Source organism: Pongo abelii, chromosome 3 (assembly GCF_028885655.2).
Source record: "Pongo abelii isolate AG06213 chromosome 3, NHGRI_mPonAbe1-v2.0_pri, whole genome shotgun sequence".
In the NCBI taxonomy this organism is placed as follows: Eukaryota; Metazoa; Chordata; class Mammalia; order Primates; family Hominidae; genus Pongo; species Pongo abelii.
The window spans coordinates 8,304,230-8,327,642 of NC_071988.2; the positions used below are offsets into that span (position 1 = coordinate 8,304,230).

General features: G+C 44.5%; 2 long non-coding RNA genes across 3 annotated transcripts in view; one reads left to right on the forward strand and one right to left on the reverse strand.

Moving 5' to 3' along the window:
* LOC129058905 (uncharacterized) overlaps nucleotides 1-23,413 on the reverse strand; it is a 107,071-nt gene that overhangs the window by 65,502 nt on the left and 18,156 nt on the right. The window lies entirely within an intron of this gene.
* LOC129058904 (uncharacterized) lies at nucleotides 1,381-23,412 on the forward strand. Of its 2 annotated transcripts, XR_008524341.2 has the most exons (7): nucleotides 1,404-1,486; nucleotides 5,611-5,688; nucleotides 9,316-9,473; nucleotides 14,743-14,893; nucleotides 15,600-15,738; nucleotides 21,180-21,228; nucleotides 23,056-23,412. It is a non-coding gene; the product is annotated as an uncharacterized LOC129058904 (long non-coding RNA). The 2 variants fall into 2 exon arrangements; XR_008524339.1 differs by lacking the exon at nucleotides 15,600-15,738 and having other exon boundaries at nucleotides 1,381-1,486.

A 23,413-nucleotide genomic window follows, 5' to 3' on the forward strand; every position in this document is an offset into this window, starting at 1 on the left:
TCTATAACTTTTCATATGCAATTTTCAGCATGCAATAAAAAATTACCAGGCAGGACAGGCAACATGATTAAATGCTGAAAATCAAGAGAAAAATGGAGAGTAAAAACAGACTGCAGAAGAACCAGGTATTGAACTTTCCAGATATAAACTTTAAAATAACCATGATTACAATGCCAAAAGACAGGAAGAGTGGTAGAGAAAATCCCCAGAAACTGGCATCTATTTAAAAATAGCCAATTGGAAATCCTAAAATTGAAAAATATACAATAGAAAGTAAAATTTTAATTGTTAGCTCAGTATACCTATCAGAAGAGAGAACTAGTGAACCAGAAAATAGGGATATAAAAATATTCAAACTAAAGCAGAGAGAAAAAGGACAAAAATACAGAAAATTAGACATATATGGGACCAAGTAGAAAATATTTAACAACATGTAATTGGAGGCGCAAGAATGGAGGAGAGAAAAAATGGAGCAGTTGGTGGCGAATTGCACGTGTCAACTTGACTAGATTGTGGTGATTCATTGTTTGGTGGTGGTTTCTGAATGTCTGTGTCCTCCCACAAAATTCATGTGTTGAAATCTAAGCCCCAAGGTGATAGTATCAGGAAGTGAAGCCTTCGGGAGGTGATTAGATCACAAAGGTAAAGCCCAGATGTGGAGTAAAAGGGGAAGAAAGGAGGGTAGGACCTGAAAGCTGTTAGCATGAAACATAAAAATACATAGTCTGGGCTGGGTGCGGTGGCTCATGCCTATAATCTTAGCACTTTGGGAGGCCGAGGCGAGCGGATCACCTGAGGTCAGGAGTTCGAAACCAGCCTGGCCAACATAGTAAAACCCCGTCTGGGTAGCTGATGGGATGGTGCCCACCCAGATTGAGGGTGGGTCTGCCTCTCCCAGCCCACTGATTCAAATGTCAATCTCCTCTGGCAACGCCCTCACAGACACACCCACAAACAATACTTTACCAGCTATCTAGGCATCCCTCAATCCAATCAAGTTGACACCTAATATTAACCATCACACCAATTAAAAATAAAATAAAGGTAAAATGAAGATACTTTAGGCAAGAAAAAACTTTGAAAATGCATTGCCAGTAGACCAACACTAAAAGTAGTATTAAAGGAAATGATTCAAGATAGAAACACAAAAAGGTAGAAATAAATGAGGAGTGCTGGGAATGGTAAATATATTGGTATATGGGTAAATATAAGTAAATTCTGACCACTAACCAAAAGTAACAATGTCCTCAGGAAATTAAAATATATGTATAATTAAATACACGATAACATAGCACAAAAAGCAGAAGGAGAGAAATGGACTGATGGTGTTGTACTAACAACACTTGCCATGGTAACATCCAAAACTAAACAGAATGTAACAAGCCAACAATGAGTATTCTACTCTCTAGGGCAGGGGTCCCCAACCGCTGGGCCATGGACAGGTAGCACTCTGTGGCCTGTTAGGAACCAGGCCGCACAGCAGGAGGTGAGTGAGGGGTGAGTGAGCATTGCCGCCTGAGCTCCGCCTCCTGTCAGATCAGCAGCCGCATTAGATTCTCATAGGAGCGCGAACCCTATTGTGAGCTGCACATTCCAGGGATCTAGGTTGCAGGCTCTTTATGAGAATCTAACAATGCCTGATGACCTGAGCTGGAACAGTTTCATCCCAAAACCATCCCCCTGCCCCCGATCCATGAAAAAAATTGTCTTCCATTAAACTGGTCCCTAGTGCAGAAAAGATTGGGGACCGCTGCTCTACGGGAACAGGTACAGGAATAATACAGAATGCATAACGAATAAGTTAGCAGGGTGGGGAAAATTGAATAATTTTCAAAATTTTTTTAGCAATCCAAAAATTGTCAGATATCTAAAATAGCAAAACCCAATTACATTGTGATTTATATGAAACATTTACCTTAAAGATAAGGAGTCTGAAAAACTGAAATTAAAAGGACAGGAAAAGCTGATACATAACTACATTAACATATACTTAATAACAACACTACATAATTATAACACATACATATGTAGTTACAATAACATATAAAGACAATACATTCTTTAAGGCAAGATTTGTTACTAGAGATATTTTATAATATCAAAAAGTCGTTTAATAAGAATTTAAAATTTGCATGCAGCAAAAAACATGGCCTTAAAAAAAGTGGGACAAAAGGAGAAACAGTCAAATCCATTATCCTAGTGGAGACTTTAAAATACATCTCTCAGTTATTGAAAGAAAAAGCAGACAGAAATTCAGTAAAGATATAAAAGATTTTAATAACATGATTAATGAACTGGAGCCAATAAAAATAAATAGAGCTGGCCGAGCACGGTGACTCACGCCTATAATCCCAGCTCTTTGGGAGGCCAAGGCAGGTGGATCACCTGAGGTCAGGAGTTTGAGACGAGCCTGGCCAACATGGTGAAACTCTGTCTCTACTAATAATATAAAAATTAGCCAGGCATGGTGGCACGTGCCTGTAATCCCAGCTACTGGGGAGGCTGAGGCAGGAGAATCACTTGAACCTGGGAGACAGAGGTTGCAGTGAGCCGAGATCATGTCGTTGCACTCTAGCCTGGGCAACAGAATGAGACCCTGTCTCAAAAAAAAAAAAAAAAAAAAAAAGAAAGAAAAAAAGCAATGCAATCAACAGCTGCAGTTTACGTATTCTCTCTTTTTTTTTTTTTGAGACAGGGTCTCATTCTGTTGCCCAGGCTAGAGTGCAGTGGCACAACCATGGCTCACAGCAGCCTCAATCTCTGAGGCTCAAGCAATCCCCACCACCTCAGGACCATAGATGTGCATCACCACGCCCAGCTATTTTTTTTTAATTTTTTGTAGAAATGGAGTCTCACTATGTTGCTCAAACTGGTCTCAAATTCCTGGGCTCAAGTGATCCTCCTGCCTGGGCCTCTCAAAGTGCTGGGATTACAGGCGTGAGCCACCATGCCCAGCCAATCTCAATGAATTTGAAAGGATTATCATCATACAGTTATACTCTCTGATCATAGTGAAATTAAGCTGGAAATCAATAATAACATAACTAGGAAAACTCTAAATATTTATATTTATGTATGTATAGCAGCATAAATCGTGATAGCCAAAACCGGAAGCAAACCACATGCCATTCAACTGGAGAAGAAATAAGCTGTGGCATATCCATACGATGGAATACAGGGCAGCAAGAAGAAAGAGCACATGACTACTATACATGGCTACAGGGAGGAGTCTCACACGCACATTGTTGAATGAAGGAAGCCAGATATAAAAGACAGCCTACTCTATGGTTTCATTTATATAAAATCCAAAAATGAGCAAAACTAACTTACAGCAACTGCAGTACAAATAGCGGTTCCCTTTCTTAGGGGATAATGACAGGAGGCACATAGGAGGGGGACTTCAGGGCATCTATCAGGCTTCATATCTTGATCCAAGTGGTGGTTCCAAGGGGCTATTCATCATTTTGTAAAAGTTCTTAGTGCTGGGCACTTGAGTTATGCAAATTGCTGGATACAAGTTTTACTTTCAGAAGAAGTTTGCCCCTTGCCAAAACAAGAAACTTCATTCATAGGCTGGTTAAAGAGCCAGATCTGGAGTCAGGCAGCCTGAGCTCAAATCCTGGCTCATCTGTTTACAATCTGTGCGTCCTTAGACTATGTAGCTTCTGTACGCCTCAGTTTCCTCATATGCAAAATGGGGATAACACCAGTACCTAAGCCTAAGGTTGTTTTGTGGACTTATGAGTTGATCCATGCAAAGTATTTACCATAGTATCAAATATATAGTAAGATCTCAACTTACATTGCTCTTTTTAAAAAAGATCTTTGCAACCAACCTAGAGGGCCACACAACGTTGGGATTAAAAGCAAGGACTTTATACCCTTGGACATTTTTCCCAGAAAAGTGAAAACTTATGTTTGCACAAACACCTGTACGTGAATGTTCACAGCAGCATTTCTCATAATGGCCAGAAACTGGACACAGATATTCTTCAGTGGGTGAATGGTTAAAGAAACTGTGGTAGTTCCACGCCATGGAACACCACTCAGTTAAAAAAAAAACAAAAAACACTACCGATGTATGCCATAACTCAGTGACTTTCAAGAGAATTATACTGAGTCAAAAAGCCAATCCCAGAAGCATATATTCCACTTATAGAACATTCTCGAAATAATGAAATTATAGAGATAGAGAACAGGTTTAGTGTTACAAGAATGAGGGATGCAGGGTGACATGGAGAAGTAGATGTGATTATTAAAGGCTGCACAAGCCTGTGCTGACAGAGCTGTTGTGTATCTTGACAGTGGCGCTGCATACATGGACCTACATACATGTTAAAGTTGCAAAGAACTAAATACACTCACATGAGGACAAGTAAAACTGAGGAAATCTGAATAAGGCTGATGGATTTTATCAGTGTCAATATCTTTGTTATGATATTGTAGTACGGTTTTGCAAGATGCTCCCTTTGGAGAAAACTGGATAAGAGTTACACAAATCTCTCTGTATTATCTCTTACAACTGTGCGTTCATCTACAATGATGTTTGATGTCAGTCAGCCAAGGTCAGGTAATGTCCTGACTCCATCATTTACTAACTAGGTGACCTTGGGCAGGTAAACATCCTAAAGGCTCAGTTTTCTCACCAATGAAGTGGAGATAGTTAAGAGTTCCCGCTCCCTAGGGTGAAGGTGAGAATGAAGTCACTGAGCATAGTGCCCAGAAAACAAATCTTTCACAAATGTCACCTTAAGGAAAATTGCACAGTTACGAGTGAGAAGAGCGGAAGTGACTGGGTCACCCCAAAATGAGCCAGAATCCTGGTCCCTGAAGCTGGGTTCCAGGTGGTGAGACAGGAAAGGATCAAAGTGAGAAATCTGTGGGTGGATACACTGATTTTCTCCTCCTAACATTTGTGTGTGTGTGTGTGTATGTGTGTGTGTGTGGGTGTGTGTGTGTGTGTGTGTGTGTTGGGGGAGGGAAGAATTAGGAGCGGGGTGGGGGTGCTTTAGGAGACAAAGGAAGAAGGGGTCAGAGAGCAGGCACCAAAAAAAAAAAAAAAAAAAATGCTAAGAAAATCAAAGGGCTGCATGGAAACAATCCTTTCAGGGGCTATTGTGCTCTTGCCCAGCTCCTCCACCGGGACTGAATGGATTCCTCAGCCGCGTCCTCCTCTCCCACCAGGGTGCCTGTAGGGGTCAACTGGGTTCAAGGATGTGACAGCTGCTCAGGACAGGGGAAAGCACTGTACAAATGTTTGTTAATGGTGACGATGACGATGTTGATTTTTGTGTCTGTGGTTGGAAGGATCCCTCTGGAATCATTTCACATTCCGTGCTTTCCTGGCTGACCCAAATCTGGGCAACTGGGTTTTTTGTTTGTTTGTTTTCTTGTTTGTTTTTTGTTTTTGTCACTCTCTTTGTGCCCACTGCCAGGGCTCAAGGTCTGTCCCTTCAGAGCAAGACGTGACCTTAGAAGTCCTCTCGGTCCTTGCTCCTCAGTCAATCCACAGATGGGCAATCCACAGATGGGCATCCTCTGGGAGCCTGTTAGAAGTGCAGGATGTCTGCCCCCAGCAGGTTTCCTGAATCAGGCTCCGCATTTTAACAGGATCCTCGGATGATTTGAGAAGCTCTGCTCTAGTCCAGACTTCTGGTTCCCTGTGGAGGAAACAAAGGCTCCAAGAGGGTAAGGGACCTGCTCCAAGTCACAAAGAATGTTTGCGCCAGGGCTAGAACTGTCACCCTGGCTCCTGGGCCCCCAGACAGCTGTCTTTTGTCAGAAGCCTTTGGGTAAAATAGGTTGTGGAGGAGTGGATGTGAGATTCCTATGTTAGGAGGAAAGCTGTCTTCTGCCCTGAAAGCTGTTCTAGTGGGAACACAGTGGCCCTCACTGACCTCATTCAGCTGTGGTTTGGGTACAGGTAAGAAGAAAGTCCATGCAATTTGCAGATATGTAAAATCTCTCCTCTTCCAGAGAAGGCTGTGCAGAAACATCATAGCAGTTAGATTGCTTTTGCATTGACCCAGACCTCTCTGTGCCTCAGTTTCCTCATCTGGAAAAGATGTTCCCTCCTGACCCTATGCAATGAGCACCTGCCACATGCCAAGCCCAATGCCTGGTGGTCACACAAGTCACAATGGCATGAGACACACAGAAAGACCATGGCAGTGTCTGCTAAGGATTCAAGGAAAAGTGAGGAGAGTGCACCCAGAAAAAAAAAAATCACAGAGAATCACAGGCTACCACTAGAGAAAATATCTATTTGACCCCATTTGTGAAAGTAGGCTGTTAGAACTTTACCTTTCCCTAATGCTCAGTTGCATGAAACCAAACTGCTTCTTCCACGAACCCATATGAGAGAATGATGGCACTGAAAGGAGCTTCAGATAGGAAATTTTCTGATCCACCTTCATTTTCCAGAAGGGGAAACTGAGGAATAGAGAGGTGCAGAAACTTCCCTGGGGACACACAGCATGAGTAGTAGCACCATGTTATGGACAGAATGTTTGTGTTCCCTCCAGATTCATATGTTGAAGACTTAACTCCCAAGGTTGGTATTTGGAGGTGGGGCCTTTGGAGATAGTTTAGTTGAGATGAGGTCATGAGGGTGGGATCTTCATGACTGGATTAGTGCCTCTATAGGAAGAGACTGGAGAGCTTGTTCCCTCTCTCTCTCTCCACTATGTGAGAACACAGCAAGAAGGCAGCCGTCCGCAAGCCAGGACCAGGAGCCCTTACCAGACAAGAATCAGCTGGCCCCTACTTCTTGGACTTTCAGCCTCCAGACCTATGAGAAGTCAATGTTATCTGAGCCACCCTATGGCTGTGGTATTTTGTTATAGCAGCCAGAGCTGACTGAAACACACCAGAACTACCCATCCTTTTTCTGGTACACTTTATATCTCACGTCCTTCTACCCCAGCCCCTCATGAGAAACTCACAATTCAACCAGCACTGACAAGTACCCTCCTTCTGTTAGAGTTAGGCTGGTGATTGAGACATGGTTACAATCACACTGGACTCCAGGGAAGCTACAGCTTAGCAGGGCCTGACCTGAGAAGGTCCTGCTCACATAAAAGCCAGGACACTAGAAAGATGGAAGGTGCCCCACTCCTAGCATGGGGAGGAGGTGGGGGACTGAAGTGGGCAGGACCATCCTAGGGGTTGGGTACCCTAAGAAAGGTGCCTGGGACCCCCATGCTGCTGAAAGGGCTTTCCAACAAAAATGCTGGAGACCTGGAAAAGTAATTTTTGGCTCCACCAGGAGGAAAGCAAACTACAAAGTCAAAACTAATAAATGTTTAATTAAATGTCTACAGAAGGTAGCACCGTGTCAACATCATTAAAATGCTAAATTAATTATTCCTAAAAATTTCATTACATGTGAAAAGGATTTAATTTTCTCACTTTGCAAGAATTTCCCAGTACACCCAATCATTTCTGTGAAATCACAGCCACTGTAAATTAGTGCCTTGTAGCCAACTAAAAGCAAAATCAAAATTATTTTTAAAATACAGTTTCAGAAATTATGGAATAAAAAGGCCCTATGTAATGTGTTTTGAAGTTTGCTATGATGACAGCCAGGCTCCACAAAACAAAGGTAGCTAAGGGCCTGCAAGGTACTGACTTGGTACCTTAACTAGCTGGTGTCACACTCCCTGCTGGGCATCCCTGGGCAGGTCACTTCACATCTTTGAGCTTCAGTTTTTCCCCTTCTGAAATATCCAAGGGGTCAGTAACCCTGGCTGCGAGAGCTTGTTGTGAGGATCCAAAGCTTTGACCCAGGCAGTAAAGAGGCATAAAAGCCAGACAGGGCCTCACTTGCCTGGGACCCAAAATTTAAAAGGGCGCCCAAAATCTCAATAACCAAGATAAAGAATACTTTAATGTAATAAATTTTTAATCGAAGTAAATATATTTTTAAACTTAAATAAATAAATGAAGGGTTTTTAAAAACACATGTACACACACAAGATGACAAAAATGCCAAATATTTAAATATCCGTCTGGGACTCTGAGGCCACCCTGCCCAGCAGCATCCCTTCTAGCTCTGTGATCTGGGGCCTCTGTGATCTGAGACTCCTTCTGCTCCTCACTTCACAGATCTGTACAATGGGGTGATCTGTACAATGGGGTGATCTGTACAATGGGATCTGCACAATTGGGTGGTATATACAATGGGGTGATCTGTACAATGCGGTGATGTGTACAATGGGGCAATCTGTGCAATGGGGTGATCTGTACAATGAGGTGATGTGTTCAATGGGGTGATCTGTGCAATGGGGTGATGTGTACAATGGGACAATCTGTGCAACGGGACGATCTGTACAATGAGGTGATCTGTACAATGGGGTGATCTGTGCAATGAGGTGATCTGTACAATGGGGTGATCTGTACAACGGGGTGATGTGTACAATGGGACAATCTGTGCAACGGGACGATCTGTACAATGAGGTGATCTGTACAATGGGGTGATCTGTGCAATGAGGTGATCTGTACAATGGGGTGATCTGTACAACAAAGTGATCTGTACAATGGGGTGGTCTGTACAATGGCTGATGTGTACAATGAGGTGATGTGTACAATGGGGTGAGCTGGACAGTGGGGTGAGCTATACAATGGGGTGAGCTGGACAATGGGTTGATCTGTAGAATGGGGTGAGCTGGACAATGGGGCTACTCACCCCACCCATCTCGCAAAGTGATCCAGGACAGGAAATGGGTTAATAGAAGCTCGGATTTAGAAGAGTGCCTGGCACGCCTAAGGGTGAGGTGCGAGGCGGGTGCTATATTGCTCTCAGCGGGCACATCGCGCGTATCGGAGAAAACCCAGGTCACACTGTCACCCACGAGGTTACGCTGGGGCCGGGGCTTGGCGCAGGCGTGTTCTGGTCGCCTTCGGAGTGGCCTGCGCTGCAGCTCCCGCCCTCAGAGAGGCTCTTGGGGGCTCCGGGGGCAGCGAACCGGGCGCCGGGCGCTGGGGGCCAGGCTCTTCTGCCCGTGGGACCCCGCCGCGCGCCTGTCTCCGCCTTTGTCCCGCTCAGCGCCGCGGGCCGCACGCTCCTCCCAGCGCCGCCAGGCGGCCCGCGCCCTTTGTCTGCCCTGAGGCGTCTGGGGCGGCGCTGACACTTGATCCCGAGGCCCAGCGAGTCCCTCATTAGGCGCGGCCGCACTTCAAAGGGGGCGCGACCGTCCCTCTCAGACAGCGACCCGGGCGGGGCCGCGCCAGCCGAGCGGTTAACCCTCTCCTTTGGGGATGGGAGGCGGCTTCCCCAAAGGGGTCCAATAATGAAACTCTTTTTGTCCATTGCAGGCTCAAGCCGTCTGTGTAATTATCTGAAACTTTTTCATTTCGGAAATGAAACAGCTCCTCCCTTCACCGCCACCTTGGCTATTTCTGGGACCAAAGGAATCCTTGAAGCTGACCGGGCAGGAGAGTCCACGCTGGGAGTAAAATCACTACAAACGTTTGTAGGGGCCTGGCTGAATTAGTTCAATTTCAGGGAGAAAACTGGTGTGTGTGTGTGTGTGTGTGTGTAAAATCACTGCAAATGTTTGTCGGGGCGTGGCTGGATTAGCTCAGTTTCAGGGAGAAAACTGGTGTGTGTGTGTGTGTGTGTGTGTGTAAAATCACTGCAAATGTTTGTCGGGGCATGGCTGGATTAGCTCAGTTTCAGGGAGAAAACTGCGGGGGGTGTGTGTGTGTGTGTGTGTGTTGTGTGTATGTTGGGAGGAAGGCGGAGGAAGGAGGAGGGCATTCTCTGGTGGAGGAGAAAGAGCCTGAGCTTCTCCCTTTCCCATGTCTTTCACAGCAGCTCATACACTGTTTTCTCACCTTGCAATGTCCCACTTTCTACCTAATGACCTACCCTCCTCTAAGGCCCTGCTCAACTCACCTTCACTGAGAAGTCTTCTCTGGCCTTCAGCCCCTTCCTTAAAGCCCAAGGTCTCTGAAGCTGCACTTGATTGGTTGGATACTGTATTAGTCCATTCCCACACTTCTAATAAAAACATACCTGAGACTGGGCAATTTATAAAGGAAAGAGGTTTAATTGACTCACAGTTTAGCATGGTTGGGGAGGCCTCAGGAAACTTACAATCATGGCAGAAGGGAAAGCAAACACATTCTTCTTTACATGGCAGCAGGAAGGAGGAGTGCTGAGCAGAGAGGGGAAAAGCCCCTTATAAAACTGTCAAATGAGAACTCATTCACTATCACAAGAACAGCATGAGGGTAACAGACCCCATGACTAAATTACCTCTCACTGGGTCCCTCCCACGACACTGGGGATTATGGGAACTACAATTCAGGATGAGATTTGGGTGGGGACACAGCCAAACTATATCAGATACTTAGCTGGCTGGATTCCCGGCTGGAGCACACACCTGCCCTGTGAGCTACACATTAGCAGGGCCAAGTATTGCGAATGCAGTGTCTGGACCAGGTTTCCCACATGCTAACCCTTGGAGAATGACTGGGCAAAGTATTTATGAAGGAAGTGCTCTCACAAGAAAGCAAGAGGGGAGTGGAGGAAGAGGGAGAGGAAAGGAGAAGAGGCTACACAAGGACATCACATCAGAAGTCCCAGTCCCAGCCTGATCCCGAGCTCCCCAGAGTAGATTACAGCTGCTTGGAGGCAAGGAACACGGGCTGTCCTACCCTCCTGCCTGTCTGTTTTCGAAATGTTGACGCTCACTGCCATTGCAGAAGTGGCTGCAGTGGCCCAGGGAAGTCCCTCCAAGAAGGCTACAGGGTGAGTCTTAAGAGTGGAGCTCACAGAAGCGTGGAGGATGGGCATGCAGAGCCAGAAAAGGGCATGCAGGATATCTGAGGGCCCTGGACAGACGCAACAGTGTCTGCTGCAGCAGCTCACAGTGAGTGTGCCACATCATGGCCTGGAAAACACTCTAGTGCTCTTTTTATATACAGTTGGTGCCTGTCTCTCCCAGTAAACAACCAGCTCCTTGAGGACAGAGACAGTGAGAAAAGTCTTTAGCAGGGAATGAGTACTGTGTTCCATGCTCTTGCCACCAGTCTTAGAAATTCCCATAAGCATTCATTCACCATCTTCCATGTGTCAGACTCTAAGCTAGCAATATGGATTAGGATGGCTTGGTTACCTAATGAAACCCCCCACTAGAGTGCAAGCTCTTTGAGGGAAAGTGCTGTATCTTGTTCTCCATTTTCATCCTTAGTACTTAGCACAGAGCCTTTTACAATGGTAGGAGCTCAATAAATATTTGACGAATGAATGAACAACTTGTCTCAGGGAGTTGGAATTCACAGCCTAGTACAAGAGGTGCACAATATATTAAATATTTTTTAAAAGCTAAATGTGAAAACAGTAGCAGAGGGAGAAAAATGATTAACTTGGGGTCAAATTTAGGGATCAAAGAAAGTTTCACAGAGTCAAAATATTTGAAATGGTCAGGTTTATCGTGCCTGGGAAAAGCATTCCAAGCAGAGAGACAGCCTGTGCAAAACCAAACAGGCATGAAAGAAGCTATCTGGTTCTGGGAAATAGGGGCCTTCCAGCTCCAACATCACATGGGAACTCGGGGAAAGTTAGTGATGATGTAATGATTTCAGGGAGTACTGCAGAAATGGGTGATTTTCATTTTCTGCTCAGATTTCACTGTAGCCTTTGAAAACGGCAGAGCCACAAACTGAAAATTGATACACTCTTCCAAGGGGAGAGGGCCTAAGCTGCCACTGAACAGGTGTGATGCATGTGCCTCCTTTCAGCTGGTCAGGTGGGACAGGTAGAGTAAGGAGAGCCTCTATCAAAGGGTGGCCTGGAGCAGAATATCAGGCTATGTGTATTAGTTCATTTTCACACGATATGAAGAACTACCTGAGACTGGGTAATTTATAAAGAAAAGAGGTTTAATTAACTCAGAGTTCCCATGATTGGGGAGGCCTCAGGAAACTTACAATCATGGTGGAAGGCATGATGGCAGGAGGGGTGGAAAGAGGGGAGTGTCACACTTTAAAACCATCAGATCTCATGAGAACTCACTCACTATCATGAGAACAGCAAGGGAGAAATCCACCCCCATGATCCAATCATCTCCCACCAGGCCCCTCCTCCAACACATGGGGATTACAATTTGATATGAGATTTGGGTGATGACACAGAACTAAACCATATCACCATGGGACCTGAAGAACGCATCCAAGGAGGAAGGCTGCCAGGCATGAGTGTTGGAGCTCTGGCTAAATGAAGAAAGCACCAAAAGGGGCAGCTCAGTGTAGGGTGTTAGATCCAAGGTGAGGAAGGTGACCCTATAGAGATGTCAGAGGCCAGGCAGGATAAGCAGGGCATCCATGCATGGAGAAGGCCTAGCATCAGCTGTCAGGGCCCCAGTGGACCAAGAATAACATCCTTCTAAGGGAGAGAATGGCAATGGAGATGGAGGATTATTTATACCCATGGGGATTGATCAGGTAGGCAAATATATTAAAAGCAAAGGAGAAAGATTTCTCACTGTTGGAGAATCGAGTTACAAATATGGAAAGAGAGAATCTGGAAAGACCCTTGTGGAGGGGATTGTGATTGGAGGTATTGATAAGAACTCATGACATTCAATATCTAAATAGACATAGAAATATAGATGATAAATATGTGTGCATGTATGTATACTTGCAACTGGATGTGTATATAAACACATATATTCCTTAGTTTTGTCTATTGAGAGAACCTGAGGGCACTGACACTCCAAAAGCAGTGAGCCTACATTGTACCCAGGTTTTGGATTCTAAATTTCATCTCAACTAAAAGGAAGATGCACCCTAGAAGAAATGGGTGATTCTGGGACTGAGGCAGAAAGGAGCCTGGAACATCTTGTTACCCAGAAAGTAAGCACCCAAACAATGATGGAAACATGCCAGAAGAACACAGAAGCCATCGCTGGACATTTCTGGAGTAATCTAAATACAAATAAGTAATGAGAGTTAAGAATTATGATCTACAGAATAAAACAGGAAAACAGGAGTCCATAGTGTTATTAATAACTGAATACATTGAAGGTTTCATGAGGAACAGGATATTTATATAAAAATAATTATCAACTGCAGAGGGAAAAACAGTAAAAATAGTAGCTTCACAATGGAGAAGGTGGGCAGATGCCACTTTAACCAGATGATGTAGGTGAACATCATCAGTCATGGGACACATTGAGTTCTTATGCATCTGATAGGATGCAACCTAGAGAACATGGTGCCATTTGTGTGATATTTCTGCCAAAGATGTGCATATCCTAATTCTAATCAGGGTGAAAGGTCAGACAAATGCAGATTGAAGGACATTCTCTCAAATGATTGGCCAGCCATCTTCAAAAGAGTCAAGGTCGTGAAAATCACAGAAAGACTGAGGAAACATTTCAGACTGAAGGAGACTAAAGGAGCTTGATATCCAAAGGCAATGTGTGATTCCACCCTGGCTCCTTTTGTTATAAAGAACATTACTAGGACAAAGGATGAAACCTCAATGTAGTCTGAGGTTCAAATGGTAAAAATGCCCGTTGTGAACGTCATGATTTTGATGGTCATTCTCTCTGTTTGTTGGAAATACACAGTAAAGTGTCCAGGGGTGACAGGCGTCATGCTGGCAACTTACTTTCAGATGACTCAGGGACAAAAATTATTTGTACCATACTTGTAACTTTTTTGTAAATTTGAGATGGTGCTAAATATATATAATGCATAAAACTTAGGTCATATTACTCCACTGCTCAGATTACAATTTGAGATGAGATTTGGGTGGGGACACAGAGCCAAATCCTATCACCATGGAACCTGAAGAAGGTGTCCAAGGATGGGGACACCTAGAGGTTGGATACCTTTTCTGGCATGCTTTATATCTCATGTTCCTATAACCCACCCCTTCCCCATGAGAAAGTCACAATTCAACCAGCACTGACACAGTCCCTCCTTCTAGTAGAGTTAGGCAGGTGATTGAGACATGGATACGGTTACATTGTAACCTTAGTGCTTCCCTATCACCTTTGGGATAAATATAGAGTCCTGACCATGGTCCCTGAGCCCTACATGGCCTGGCCCACCTCCTGTCCCAACCCCTGTGCCTGGCTGTGTTTCAGCTACATTGGCCTGCTGGAGGTTTCTGGAACAGGTCCAGTGCTCTCCTGCCTCTGGCCCTTTGCACTTGTTCTTCCCTTTGCTTGGAGTGTGAACCCCCCAGATTTCCACATGGTGCTCCCTGTGCAAATGTCCCCCATCAGAGAGGTCTTGGAAAATAGCTCCTCCTCCTCCTGGTCAGTCACCTGCATCACTCTACCTGTGTTAACTTTCTTCATCATGTTTTCACTACGTGATATTTTAAGATGGTAATATGGTTTGGCTGTGTCCCCATCCAAATCTCATCTTGAATTCCCACATGTTGTGGGAGGGACCCAGTAGGAGGTAACTGAATCATGGGGGCAAGTCTTTCCTGTGCTGGTCTCGTGATAGTGAATAAGTCTCGTGAGATCTGATGGTTTTAAAAACAGGAGTTTCCCTGCACAAGCTCTCTCTTTGCCTGCTGCCATCCATGTAAGACGTGACTTGCTCCTCCTTGCCTTCCACCACGATTGTGAGGCCTCTCCAGCCATGTGAACCTGTAAGTCCATTAAACATTTCTTCCTTTTGTAAATTACCCAGTCTCAGGTATGCCTTTATCAGCAGCATGAAAACAGACTAATACAGATGGGTTTCCCTGTGTGTTGTTTGTTTCTTCACTAGAAAGTCAACTCTCTGTGGGAAGGAGCTCTGTGTTGCTTCTCTCTACTCCCAATGCCTAGAAGAGTTCCAGCACTGTGGGGATGGGTCAGCAATTATTCCTGAGGAATGTCAGGCCCCTGGCGAGGGCCTTCCCTCATCACCTTGCAGCAAGGTGGGCCTACCTGTGTTCTCATTTTGAAGATGAGGAAGTTGAGACTCAGAGAAGTGAAGTGATTCACCCAAGGACACATAGACAATACCCAGAGGAAATAGGATTTGAACTATCAATGAAAAAAAAAAAAAACCACAGTGCAAGACACTTGTGAAAGGTGGCAAGACAGGTTTTATTCAGACTCCTGCTTTGGGGGAGACTCCAGGCCAGACAGAACTCAGCCCCAGTTAAAGGGGACTGAGGCTTCTGAAGGGAGAACAGAGAGAGAACCAAAAGGGATGCTGGGGAAGTGAAGAAGGGGGAACAAAAAGGGCCTGGGGTCTATGTGGAAATGGAAATTTCAGAAGAGGTCACTAGAGAATTCCTGAAAACGGTTTGGTGCAAGCTGGGTTGGGACAATGCACATTTTGTGGTTTGGTGGCATTGCATTTTCTTGAGTAAAGACTTAGTGCAAGGCAGGGGTGGGGTCACCTTTAGAGACACAGCCTAGAGCAGGTGGAGCCAGCCTGAAGTGTGGTCAAGTCTCAAGCATGGCACCTGAGGGAGCGATCTGTGCCTCCTGAGAGCTCACTGTTCACAGACCCAAGCCTTCAAACTCTAGAGCAAGGCACAGGGAGGGGGATTTTGCAAATTATTTTTCAAAGGAAGTCTCAGGGGCAAAGGAGAAGCCCATTGTCTATTTCTTTTGTATCTTGTCCTCTCACAGTGTCCATCAGAAGGCCATGCCCAGACCCCTGCTGAGTAGTTGGCAGGGTGGCTGCGCATACTGGAAAGCACATAAGCTTGAAGCCAGACAGATGGGAGTTCCAACCCCAGCCCTGCCACTTATCCCCAGGTGACACTGAGTACGTGACTCAACTTTCCTCAGCCTGAGTTTCTTAATCTCAATCACGTTACCCACCTGGCACCTTGTTGGAAGGTTTATATAAACCAAAAGGTGTACATGCCAAGCACAGTATGTGGCCACAGGCAGTTCTCAGTAAGGGGGATGATAAATCCATCATGGGCTGGGTTTTGACACTGTTCACCCGAGCCTAGCAACTAGAGATTCCAAGGGATGAAAGATCAGGGAGGAAGGACCACACCGTCTCTGCCGGAGGCCTGGAGGGGAAGCTCCTGGTGACAGAAGCTGGATTCCAAAGTGTCTCTTCTTTGACATTGGTACCAGTCCCACTCATGTTTTGCATGAGATTTGCCCCCAGACCCTGTGGACTGAGCCAAGCCCCACAGGGGTGGTGCTTCTCCCTCCCTGCTCAGTGCCCAACCCTTCTGCTTCAAAGCCTCTATGGAGATAGCTTTCTCGTTTGGCCCAGGCGGCCAATTCCAGTGGAGTATATGATATCGTCCACAGGCTGTTGGCTCAATGTGGAGAAACACAAAACCATCTTGAAATGCGACTTTACAGTTTTGATTTTGCTTGTTTATAAATGTATACTGTAAGCAAGCTGCCATCGCCTACAATCCGGTCTCTTCTCTGGCATCTAATTACCTTTAGAGCATGAATATCAACATCAAGAAGATGTTTTTTCCCCAGCCAAAGAGCAATTGGAAACATTTGATACCCTTTTCGCCATTAAGGATGGATAGGAAGGGGAGGTTATAAAATATGTCCCTATTGGCCTGGCACGGTGGCTCACGCCTGTAATTCCAGCATTTTGGGAGGCTGAGTGGGGCAGATCACCTGAGGTCGGGAGTTTGAGACCAGCCTGACCAATATGGAGAGACCCTGTCTCTACTAAAAATACAAAATTAGATGCGCGTGGTGGCACGTGTCTGTAATCCCAGCTACTCAGGAGGCTGAGGAAGGAGAATTGCTTGAACCCAGGAGGCAGAGGTTGCAGTGAGCTGAGATCACACCATTGCACTCCAGCCTGGGCAACAAGAGTGAAACTCCATCTTAAAAAAAAAAAAAAAAAAGTACCTATTGCACTTTTTGATAGTCTTTGTGTCTAGCTAGGAAATAAAGCTCCACCATGTTATGTCCTGTCAAGTTACCATCCGTTCACTCAACAAATATTTATTGAGCGCCCTCTCTAGATACTTGGTCAGTGGACACAACAGGTGATGATCCTGTCATTGACACCTTGGCACAGGTGGCGCTTTCTGCCAGGTTCACCTTTCTCCTTGCTCTGCCTGGTGAATTTCTATTATCCTTCAAGACCCATCTCCCCTGGAAGGGTTTCCCTGTGTGCTTTCTCTGTGTTGTCGTAACACTGTACATATCCCTTTTATTGCACTTTATTACCTTGTTCTGTACATTAATAGACTATTCTGGGGGGCAGTTGTACGTTTACAGAAAAATTGAGCAGAAAGTATAGAGTTACCATATACCTTCCTCAACACCTCTTCTCTCGGACTTTCCCCTATATTAACATCTTGCATTAGTGTGGTACATTTGTTACAACTGATGACTAAATATGGATACATTATTATCAACCAAAATCTACAGATTACATTAGGGTTTACTATTTGTATTGTACGTTCTATGGGTTTGACGAAGATATAATGACATGTATCAACCATTACAGTATCATACAGAATAGTTTTATTGCCCTAAAAATACTGTGTTTGACCTATTTATCCCTCTCTCCCTCCCCTGAGCCCCTGGCAACCACTGATCTTTTTACTGTCTCCATAGTTGTGCCTTTTCCAGAATGTCCTATAGTTGAAATCTTGCAGTATGTAGCCTTTCTGACTGGCTTCTTTTACCAGCAATATGCATTTAAGATTCCCCCACATCTTTTCTATAGCTCATTTGCTTTTAGTGCTGAATAATATTCCACTGTATGTATGTATCACAGTTTGTTTATCCATTCACCTATTGAAAGACATCCTGGTTGCTTTCATGTTTTGGCAGTTATGAACAAAGCTACTGTAAACCTCTGAGTGGAGGTTTTTGTGTGGATATAAGTTTTCAGCTCCTTTGGATAAATACCAAGGAGCATGCTTGCTGGATCTTATGGTAAGGGTATACTTAGTTTTGCCAGAAACTTCCAAACTGTCTTCTGAAGTGGCTGTACCATTTTGCATTCTGAGCAGCAACAAATAAGAGCTCCACTTACTACTTTTTATTTTATCTGTTAACTGCTCTGCTCCCACCACCATCTACCCTTCAGATTGTGAGCTACCTGAGCACGATGGCCAGGTGTTATCATTGCATCTTCAGTGTTTGGCACTGAAATGTTTATGGTATTAATTATTTGTCAAGTTCAAATTTTAAATTGCAGAATGATCTCTCAAGTAATAGCACATACCTCTGGATGCTACTTTGGTAGTGGGGAGGGCATTTAGAGGCATATGTTATGGCCAATGGAAGACCTAGCTTCTGTTCTGTGGATATGTTATTATCTACAGCATGTTAACATCAAGTTTAAATAATGTTCAGAACTAGAGTCCAACCAGAGTCTTCGAATAACTTATCCTTTATATTTTCATTTTGTAACTTTTGTTATTTTGTTAATAAACTGTTAAAGAATTGACCATCATGACCATGATAACTACACTTATCAGCTGTCACCTAGATCTCATAAAAGACTTACACATCTCAGCCATAGCAATCTTTTTGCAATCCACTGGGGAAGACAGACAACGGAATAGGTAAGGGCAATGGAGAATCCAAAGCTGTAACAGAAGGACGCATTAAGGACCATGGGTGCCCAAAGAGGACTCCTAACCTAGTTTTGGCTTGAGAAGGTGCAATGGATTCGATTCCTGTTCAGCAAATACTTGCTTTCTCCTTCCCTCTCCTGGGAAGAATAATCTTCCTCATCAGACCCAGCTGTGGGACTTGCTATGGCCAATGGAACATTAGTGGTCATGATGCAAGCAGAAGCTTTCAATGTGCTCATGTGGTTTTGTCCTTTTTTGCTCTCCTAATTCACCATGAGGAGAGCATCCCCTAGGTACATGGTGCTCCCTAGGTTAGGGTTCTGGAATGAGAGACACAAAAGCAGACCTGAACCCACATCCTGGGCCAGAGCCCCCTCAGCTGACCTGCAGACCTGCGAGTGGGAAAAAATGTTTATTAATGTTTGGGGGTTATTTGTTACACAGCATAATCAGCAACAGTGACTAGTACAGAAATCCTCCTGGGGAAGGAGGAACAATAAGAAATGTTATCCAGATGGACAGGGAAAGGTTAAGAGAAAAGCTGGCTTAGTGCAGGGAGCTGTGAGTACAATGAATAATATTTATAACTGGCACGAGGCCACTTGATAATTCGCTACAAATGAGAAGTAGATGGATGGAAGGCAGAGTAGAGCTGGTAACAATCACTATGGTAATCACTGTTAGTATCTAAACTGCTTACTCCTTCCTGGCAATGGCTCATTCCTGGTGTGCCAATCATGATTATCCTGTTCCTAACTTTCCCAGCCTTTTTGCAGCTAGGGAGTAGCTAGTGACCCAGTTCTGGCCCTTGAGACCTAAACAAAAATTTTCTCATGGATTTCTGGGAAAGGCTTTTCTTTCCTGATGAAAGATGTCAGATGTGGTTAAGGCAGTCTTCCCCCTCTCTCCAGGCTTAAACAAGGATGCAATTGCCTGAGTTCTAACAGCCCTCTTGCATCTATGAAGAAATGTCCAGAATTTCAGAGACATTGGCCCCATCATTTTTGAGCTCCTGAACTGAAACCTGCAACTACCTACTTCTAGACATCTTATTGTATGCGAAAAATAACTCCTCTGTTTAAGCATGAGGATTTTGTGTTAGGTATCATGTTCTGCATTAGGTCGCTTTCCTAACTAAAATAATAGCTAACATTTACAAACACTTACCACAAGCCTGGCACTGTGTTAAGCATGTTATCACTATTATGCCATTTAACCTAAGTAATAATCCCATGGAAAAGTGGTATTATTGCCACATTAGAACTTTTCCCAGAGGTCAGATCTGCTAAAGGCTCTGCTACTCCAATTCTACCTAACTCCTGGGGTGCAAACCCTAGTCTGGCTGTACCTACTCCAAAACAATAAGTAAAAGCTTTACTCTACCTGGATATAGGCTGAGCCAGAAATCACTTTGAGAAACAGAGATTTGAGCCAAGGTCCTCAATCCCTTCCAATGGCAAGGGAGAAAGTTGTGAGTTGGGGCTGAAGATCTTGGGGTTCTGGGGTCCCCACATTTCTGAGCTCCATGCTGTGAAGTGGGTCACTGGGATGAGTAGAAAGAATGTTGAGGATTCTCCAAATTTTTTTTTTTTTTTTTTTTTTTTTTTTTTTTCTGTGAGACAGAGTCTCGCTCTGTCTCCCAGGCTGGAGTGCAGTGGTGCAATCTTGGCTCACTGCAAGCTTCGCCTCCGGAGTTCACGCCATTCTCCTGCCTCAGCCTCCTGAGTAGCTGGGACTATAGGCACCCACCACCACGCCCGGCTAATTTTTTGTATTTTTAGTAGAGACAGGGTTTCACCGTGTTAGCTAGGATGGTCCCGATCTCCTGACCTCGCGATCTGCCCGCCTCGGCCTCCCAAAGTGCTGGGATTACAGGCGTGAGCCACCACGCCTGGCCCGAGGATTCTCCAAATATTTCTGGATCCCAGGGTTAGCCAGCCTCCCTCTCTAGAAGCTCTGATAGGGGAGAGGGTTGGGTGTGTATGGAAAGGCCTCTGTCAGAGTCAGCTTAGTGATACTATTTAAACAAGTCTTGTCTCCACTTGCTTCTGCTATTACTGCTTGACTTCACCAATCAGTTTAAGAACCAAACACCTTGGGATAGTTAAGAAGAAGGTGAAGCAGTCATTAAAAAAAAAAAGAAGAACAAAATCATGTCCTTTGTAACTACATGGATGGAGCTGGAGGTCATTATCCTAAACAAACTAACACAGAAACAGAAAACTGAATACCACATGTTCTCACTTTTAAGTGGAAGCTAAACAATGGGCACATAAAGATGGAAACAATAGACATTGGGGACTCCCAAAGCGGGGATCATTAGAGTGGGCAATAGAGTTGAAGAATACCTATTGGGTACGATGTTCACTATTTGGGTAATGGACACACTAGATGCCCAATCCCACCAGTACATAATTATACCTGTGTAGCATATATGCACATGCACATATTGAATCCATAATAAAATACATTTTTTTAAAAAAAAGAAAAAAATTCAATCAATATGTATGCATCACGAAATTTTTATTCCATTCTGATCAGGCACTAACAGAATGAACTTTTCTAAATGAGAAAGTTTGTCTTCTGAATTTTAAGCAGAGCACACTTGAATTTTGATGCTGATAATAAAATGTAGTATAGTAATATGCAATTCATCACTGTTTTAATTTTCTGACAGGTGGAAATTAGGCCAAAATAAATACTACTTTCTGCTTAAAAAAATGCAGGTGAGCACTATCAATAATTCACTCCTTAGTATGGATTCATTTGCTTCTATTATCTTTGTAATGCTTGGGCAAAAAGTGCTCAAAAACGAAAGTTTTGTTAGGGGATGTTGAATAAATGTTGCAGAATAAATAAATGTGTGTATGAATGAGCTGTATTCATGGAAGATTGTTCAGAAACCTATGGGTGGCCTTCTCAGAGCTGTACCCAGGGGTGTGCGTACAAATACACGCACACACACACACACACACACACACATTTTAAGAGGAGATGTGGAGCTTTCTAGGTCTTCTTGGGTAACAGAAGCAAGACTCAAAATGTTTGAGAAGTTAAAACAAGGGGAGTAGTGTAACAAGATTACGTTTAACAAGGGCAGGTGTCGGACTCTGAACATTTGTTGAAAACTGCCCCACACATGGAGGCGATGAGGGAGGTGAGGCTTAACAGACTCATGTGTGAAAAAGACAGGGGTCCCCTAAGTGGACAGGCAGCTCCCGCACGTCAGGGGTAGGACCTGGCTGCCAAGAACATTAATGAGCTCCCAAGCTGCTTTAATACAAGCACGGTTTTCAGAGGGAGAGACCCGATAGGACGTGAGTCAGACCACACCTGAAGTCTGGGACTCACTTCTGTAAAGAAACACTGGCAAAGTGGTGACCAAGCCAAAAGCCACTTGACAGAAGAAGGGACAAGGTGGAAAAGCAGGGCAGAAGAGGTGGCCGCAAAGGAGCGAGAATGCTAGGAACAGCTGGAGGGCAGGGTTTGTATCTGATTTGTCTCTGTATTCCCAGCATCTGGGATGTCTTTGAAGCTTTGTAAAGATTTGGAGAATGAGGCCAGGTGCGTTGGTGGCTCACGGCTGAAATCCCAGTGTTTTGGGAGGCAGAGGTGGGAGGATGGCTTGAAGCCAGGAATTTGTGACAAACTTGGTCAACATAGCGAGACACCATCTCTACAAAAAATTTTTAAAAATTAAAAAACTAGCTGGGAGTGGTGGCACACGCCTGTAGCCCTTAGCTCCTGGGAGGCTGAGGCAGGAGGATCACTTGAGCCCAGGAGTTCGAGGTTACAGTGAGCTATGATCACGCCACTGCATTCCAGTCTGGGTGACAGAGTGAGACCTTGTCTCTAAAAAAGTTGAAAAGAAAATGTGCTGAATGAACAAACTGGGGTGTCCCAAATATAAAGAGCTTTCCCATAAAGGAGAGAGTTCTCAATCTGTGGGGGTATTTAAGTACACAATAAACAGATGTTTGCTGGGTTGCTCTAAGAGAGAGTCAGGTGTCCAATGAAGATAGGGATAGCAATAGATGTGAATGTTAGAGACAGGAGGCAGCCAAGTGACCCAGGTGAAACCCCACCTCCAAGGCTAAAACAGCCTAAAGGCTGAGAAACTGGATTGCTGGTCCTGGATGAAGCCTGCCCTTTCCCAAATGATTTTCTCTAAATGAAGCCCACCTTCTTGCTGGGTGAAAGGGGTAGAGCCAGGGGAAGTTCACGAAGTTTGCAGGGGAGAGGAACCTGGCCTCTGTGGTAACCTGGGATTCAATTTGTGAGGAGACAGGTTGTTAGCAAGACCCCCTCTCACTTTGCTGAGAGTTTTTCTTTCTTTTTCCTTTTCGCCCAATAAATTCTGTTTTCCTCACCTTTCTATGTGTCCAAGAGCCTAATCTTCCCTGGTCGTGTGACAAGAGCCTGGTTTTAGCTGAACTCAGGAGAAAGCTCTGCATCACTAAGTTCTATTGGGTCCCAAGGATTTTGTTCCATAAGGCTAGATATTAAAGCCCTCCCCATGTCTATGTCTCCGACATCTATTTCTCTTTTATTAGTGATGTCCAAAGAGAAGGGAGGAGGAAGGATGAAAGGAAAGAGGAGGAAGAGAGGAGAGAGGAAAGAAGAGTGGCCGGCACAAGAGCTTGGAGATCCCTGAAGCTGTTTTCCTTTCTCCTCACCCCCACAGGGAGGGATCCACACCGTTGTGGGGTTTTTGTTGCTGTTGTTTTGTTTGTTTTGTTTTTCTTTTTTTGCGTCCCTTCATCAAAGCATTCATTGTAGTATATGGTAATTGTCTCTGAATGTATCAGCCTCTCTTCCCTGAGGCCTGGGTCTGCTTGTTTCATACCATCTTGTCCTTAACACACAGTGCTTGGTAAACAATACCTGTTAATAAACATTTGTTGAATGAAT